The following is a 6764-nucleotide window of genomic DNA, read 5'->3' as shown; positions in this document are numbered from 1 at the left end:
AACCACGACAACCCAATGAACTAGTAGTGCAAACCACGGTAGCCCAATGAACCAGCAGTAGAAAACAATGTGGTGATATGGCCATAATAAACAATGTGCTACGGTCCACACTGTAGCATGTACAGTAACACTCCTCTTTGTTTGGATCCCTGAGTTAGAGCTAGTTTGGGTTGAAATAGCCTCAAATTATCGAAATAAGAGGGGTTAGTTTGAGCTAGTTTGCTCTAACCCAGCTAAAAAAACTAGCCCGGTGGAGAGGTTCTAATTGGGTTAGTTATCCTCGGGCCCACTAAAAGAGAACTAAAAAATCTCCCCTGCCCGCACCAGATCGCTCCCCCCTCTCGCACGACTCCTCTCTGCTCTCCATAGGGCCGCCCGCCCAAGCGCCGCTCACCCTCTCTCTCCTCCGGCCGCCCTCTCCTTCTGACCTCCGCCGCCCTACTCCGGCCGCCCTCTCCCTCCGGCCTTCGAAGGTCGCCCCGCTCCCCCTTCACCGTTCGTTTTTCTCCCTCTGTCATGCGCGGTGGTGGCGCATCTACCAGGGAGGTCGCCGAGAGGGTTGAGTTTGTTCGTTCCTTCTCTGTCTCACAGCCATATCATTGATCTTGCTCGCTCTAGCGCTAATTCTGATTTGGAAAAGTAGATCCTGATCAAACTTGGTATAGATTTGTGGTGCATGCATGGAATTGTTTGATGCTGCTTGAGGAGGTAATAAATCGTTCTAGAGGCCTAAAGATTCAGTTCACCTTTCTAGGTATTTCAGTTTCAGGCTTGCATTATTTCTAGAGGCCCAAAGATTCAGTTCACCTTTCTAGGTATTTCAGTTTCAGGCTTGCATTATTTCTAGAGGCCCAAAGATTCAGTTCACCTTTCTAGGTATTTTAGTTACAGGCTTGCATTATTTCTAGAGGCCCAAAGATTAAGTTCCTAGTCGGCGGCAAGTGGCCCTGCTACCCATGCCGGTGTCGACCTTAAATCGCAAGGGCCAGCGTCGGAGGGGTTCCCGGGGCTTGGGCTATACAGAGCCTTCCTCTAGAGCGACGATGGCGAGCTCCTCCCTCGGTGCGTGAGGAGCTCTGGGCTCTCTCCCTATCGTGAATGACTTCCATGATGAGTTAGCTCATGCTTTGTTTCATGGAGTGTTTTTTTGTGAAGCTTGATTGACGACTTGTATGTTTAAGTGGGATATCTCATTTGTATGGACAAAGTAAAAATTATCATGTTTTGCATGCTTGATTTGTAAAGATGGTTCGTTTATGTCAATTGTGAGCAAGAGGAGGCCACAGAAGAGACAACCACACCAAATTCGGTAGGAAATAGGGTCCAAAGTAGTCAAATGATTGAGAAAGAGCATTTATTGTCAATCTAACCCTGCCATCCATACACCTCTTTGGTTTAGAGTTAGTTCAGGGTTAGAATCTAACTCCAACCTCTAACTGAGTTAGAGTTCTCCTCGTCTCTGTTCATCGCCATCATACTTTCCCCATTCCTATGTTTTCAGTATCCTGCGAATCAAAGAGGCCCCTTTTTTGCAGAAAAAATAAAAGAGGCCCATAGACTGGTTTAGGTCCGGTCATTTTTTATAAACGTGTTATATCCAAAATTTAATGAACGTGCTCCGATTTCTATGAATAATCCGGTTTCATGTAGTAATTCATTCATTTATTTATTCTTCTGCGGGGGGTTTGCATGTAATTCATGAGATCTGAAATGTAAAGTACCCCGGCATATGCTCCGAGTCGTGCATACACTACGACCCAGATGCTCTATGTCCCACATGTCGGCGAATGGGAGCACGTGGAATAGCCTAGGAGTACATATACGAGGATAAATGCGTGAAAAAATATGTACTATGAAGCGTAGCCGCGGTTCAAAAAGGAGACCTAAAGTGATGATAGCTATAGGTCGCACGCACCCAACTAGTGGTACTAGACATACGACTAATTTTTCCCTCAAAAAAATGAGGCACGAGTGCTCAGTACTCCTATTCCATCAACACGAGTCCCATATGACAACAACGTCCATGCTACAGCTAGCTCTCCTCCCTCGTTTCTCTCTTATAATTCTAAACTCGGCCGACGCCCGGTGGGCGGGGTGGGTTTGCTCAACTACGGCCCCACCTCACAGTGAAAACGTTACGATTGGAATAAAAATGCCATATACTCCTTCCGTTCCTAAATATAAGCCTTTTTAGATACTATTTCAAATGGAATACATCATACAAATGTATGTAGACATAGTTTAGAGTGTAGATTCACTCATTTCGCTCCATATATAGTAGTCACTTGCTGGAATCTTTAGAAAGACTTATATTTGGGAACTGAGGGAGTACTATACTAATAAAACATTAAGGCCACGAGGCGATGCAGTGCTGGTTACAGGAGGCAAGAAGAAGAGATGCATCCATCGACGACGTCCACCTCCTCGACTCAGGGCGCCGGCCCACCAAACGGTGCCTAAGTAGTAGCGGCTTTCATGGCCAGATCGACGTGCTTCTGAACAATGGCGTCCAAAGATTCTAGCCGCTGGAAGGAGGCCAACATATTTCTGTCCTCGCTTGCCTTGTAGTGGCCTATGTAGACGATTTCCTCATAGACGTGGATGTGCAGGTTGACGGTTTCTTGCATGGCAAGGCGCTGCGCAGCGAGAGCGGCCTCAAGGTGCACATTCTTTGTCGCGACCTCCGACACTTGCAGGGCCACCAGGGCTTGAAAGAGTTCGTCACCATGGAGGCCGATGAGGGTGGTAGGCAATGAGGAGCCTGGGCACGCAGGCTGGAGTAGTACGGCAAGGTCGTCCGCGCGCTTCTTGATGGCGGTGAACTTGCGAACGGAGTTGACCATCATGTCGTCCATGCGAGAGGCAAAGCCGGTGTCGGTGAGGGCTACGATGCCGGCGGTTGCCAGCACCATCTGGAAATGCTGCGCGGTGCGGGGCCGCAGGCCAGCGCCTTGGATGATTTGGCACAGCCGACTGCCGCTCGCGTCCATCGCCTCCATAGGTGCTTGTGGCTTCTGGTCACTTGGTCTTGGATTGGAGTGAGCAGTGTTGCACAGATACTTGGGAGTAGATGGACTGGAGTGGTGGGGTGCCTTTATATGAGAGTCCAAACTCTGTTGCATTCACATCGTGATGGCTCTATTCTACTTCTCCAATTAATTCCCTCTACATGTAATTGAGGATGCATCATTGACCGTTAAACGTCTCGGGAACCGCTACCCTCTCCCTCCTTGGCATTCAAGCACTTATGGAGGCGACTGCCACTCGCGTCTATCGCGTGTCAGGAGTCAGCAGACGTTCCTGTCGACGATGAGGTGCCTATGGTGACTTCATAAATTTCAAGATGATAGTGCCGTGCGTGTGTGCGTTCATAGGGGTGAGCATATGCGTGTGTATATGAGCACTTGTGTCTGTACTGTGTCAAAAAAATGTAAATGTTTGTCAAAAAGAGACTAGTCAGTATACTCAATATTGTGCACCTCGGAGATGAAAACGATAGAACACATATTTATTTACGGTGCAGATTCACTCATTTTGCTCCATATGTACTCCTTCTCGGTGTAGTCTAGTCATTTGTTGAAATCTCTAGAAGGGCAAATACTCCTTTCTGGTTACAGGGCTATACTAGCAAGTAGTTGTACGTACTAGTACAATAGTGGGCTCACATAGCAATTTTGTCTCATGCAAGAGCCTGGCTATATGCGTGCTCCAATGTTCGCAAATGCCATGTTTGGGTTGCGCTTGGCTCTTCGCCTCTTCGAGAAGATGAACGATGATGTTACTACTGCTGCTTCTACAATGTCGAATCAACTGCTGCATGTCCGTCCACCGCGAGCGGGAGGGATAGCTTGTTGTAGAAGTACTAAGCAAAAGCCTGTCCTCGTTTGCGAGCAACCGCATGCATGGGCGAGGGAGAAGGCGTGTAGTAGTAAAATCAAGCTTCTCCTTGTTGTACGAGTTGACGTGACACATCATAGCACTGGCCCCACATGCTTGCCTCTAAACTTGGCTGAAAGACCCGCAGTGTATAATATATTTGCTGCAACCTCTAACATTTACCCGCCACAAATTAAAATATATATTCTTGTCTTGACCAGATGAGCGTGCAAACTACAATCACCAGGGTGACAGATAGGGCTAGAAGACTATTTTTTTAAAAACTTCTAGACGTCCACATAGCATGGAGCCAACCCCAACGATTTTAAGCTTACAGGCACGGTACACGCTATTCTAGACTACTCTACACGTGAAACTGCCACACAAGCGTCCGGGCTGCGCTTGGCTCTTCGCCTCTTCGGGAAGTCGAACAATGATGGAGTACTACTACACTGGAGTACTACTACAGTACGCTTCTGGCCATCTGGCACCGATTGAACTGCTGCATGTCCATCGCGTGCGGGAGGGAGAGCATGTAGCGAAAGCTTCTCCTAGTCTTGCCAGCCACCACGCTCATGGGCGAGGGAGGGACGCTCCTGCCTTTGCGTGTATGACAGGTGGGCCCGACAGGTGGGTGGCCAACCTGTCATACAGCCAAAGGCAGGTGCAGTTAAGTCCGCGAGGGAGAGGATAATCAAACTTCTCGTTGATGTACGAGTTAACGCGAAACATCAAAGCACTACACTCGATATATTTCAATAATTTGTGTTTACCGATGCATTAATTACAACACATGCATGCATGTCGTGACTCTCCTTTTGATACTTGCATGTGTTGATTTAATGCACCTTGAAGTAGTATAAAATATGTGACGGTAAAGCTTTGTAATGCCCTGACCCAAGCGAGAGATGGTTGTGCACGAGGAGGGCGAGATCATGCAGACCAAACAGGACCCGACGATGGAGCTCTCTAAGGTCTCGATGGACCTCACCGTGCTCCACCGCCCCTTGTGCCTCCGCCCCTTGACGCCTCCAGTGTATGAGGTTCGAATACACCTCGTCCGTTCGGCTGATTGAGCAAGGTGCAGGTTTCTTGATTGATGTGTTGTTCGATTGATTTCTGCAGTGCAAGGGAGGGCACTTGGCCTGCGCAGACTGCCGCGTCGAGTGCCCCGGGAACCAGCAGCAGTGCCAGAAGTGCGAGCACGGTGGTGGCTTTGACGTGTGGAACACGGCGGTGGACGCCGTCCTTTCGTTGGTGAGGGTGGAGTGCCCGCACGAAGGCTGTGGGCTCTACGTCACTTACCACAAGCTCGCCGATCACCAGAGCGTGTGTCCCTTGCGCCTTGCAAATGCCCCATGCTCGTCTGTGGCTACAAAGGCCCACCACCGGCGCTCTACCACCACATCAGCACCGCGCATCCCATGCCCGTGCACAGGATCCAGTACGACAAGGTGCTCCAGCTGCAAGTGCCACTGTCAGAGCCACGGCTCTTGCTGTTTGTGGAGGAGGATGGCCACACGTTTTTCTTGGTCGGCGGCGTGCTCGACATCGGCGCACCTATCGCCGTGTCGGTCATTTGCATCAGAGCGGGGGCGTCCCCACTGCCGCACTACATGGCCAAGCTGTGGGCGAACGACCTGCCGGGGGAGCCCAAAGGCACGACCGATGCCAGCAAGGATCCCGACGACGTCGACGTGCAGGAGCTGACAAGCAGCAAGGATCCCGGCGACGTCGACGTGCAGCAACTGACCTTCTTCACAGTTCCACCCAAGCTGCTGGCCGGGGCTAAGCTGGTGTCCCTCCACATTCAGATTGACAAGCTCACGTACTAAATGTTTCTACAATGCCTTCTGTTTATCTTAGTAATATTCTAATATAGGGATTACCTCGGTCTACTTTTGCTTAAGAAATGGTGGGTTTTGGTGGTGATGCATCAATTACTTCGACATCAGATCAGTAATTTCGAACAGTTGAACGGATATTTTGTGTCTGTTGGATATAAAGTTCCTTTGGGTAAGAAGTACTACTTGTCATCAAAATGGATAAAAGGAGATGTATGTAGACGTATTTTAGTTCTAGATACGTCCCTTTTTATCCATTTTGATGACAAGCACTCCCTCCGTTCCACAATACATGCCTTCCATTTGTCAAAATATAGATGTATCTAGACATGTTTTAGTATATAGGTGCATCCATGATAGAGCCAATCGGATGGTTGAGAACACTACAATTCGTAGCTACAGATGCGTGTGTGACCCCTAGATGCAGAGGCCGGGGGTCATCATCCTCCTTTTCGAGAAAAAAGAGACGCGTGTGTGAGAGGATGAGTGTGTGCGTGCACCTCTTATCTTCCTGTATAACGTACTAAACTCAGAGTACAAGTTTTTGTGGGTGGCACGATGGTGCGTGCGAGAAGTCCCGAGAGATAGGTTTAATGCGTCTGAAAAAAAGACTAGCCTATAGCTCGCCACACGGCTATTCCTGTCGAACGCCCCATTAACTGTAAGATATGTATACGATGGTGCCAGTTATTGCACGTACACAGCAGTAGAAAAAGAACTACCATGGCATATGCTACACCACGGCCGAGAACACGTGCCCACGTAACGCCATCCGGGAATAGTGCCGCACTACGAAACTAGAACCGTCAATAAATTTTGAGCTTGCGTCTCGTCACATTCCAAATTACTCCACGCTATATTGAATTGCAAACCTGTTCACACCGATCACAACCTAAACGGTTTCCCACTTAGGAGCGTATTAGTACCATGCTATATTGAATTGCAAACATGTTCACTCCGATCACAACCTAAACGGTTTCCCACTTAGGAGCGTATTAGTACTCGGTTATAAATACTAGTATGCCAAGATGACTGCACATTCCG

The sequence above is a fragment of the Triticum dicoccoides genome, chromosome 6B (assembly GCF_002162155.2).
Source record: "Triticum dicoccoides isolate Atlit2015 ecotype Zavitan chromosome 6B, WEW_v2.0, whole genome shotgun sequence".
NCBI lineage: Eukaryota > Viridiplantae > Streptophyta > Magnoliopsida > Poales > Poaceae > Triticum > Triticum dicoccoides.
The sequence above is the reverse complement of the archived record's forward strand: the minus strand, read 5'-3'. Positions refer to the sequence as shown.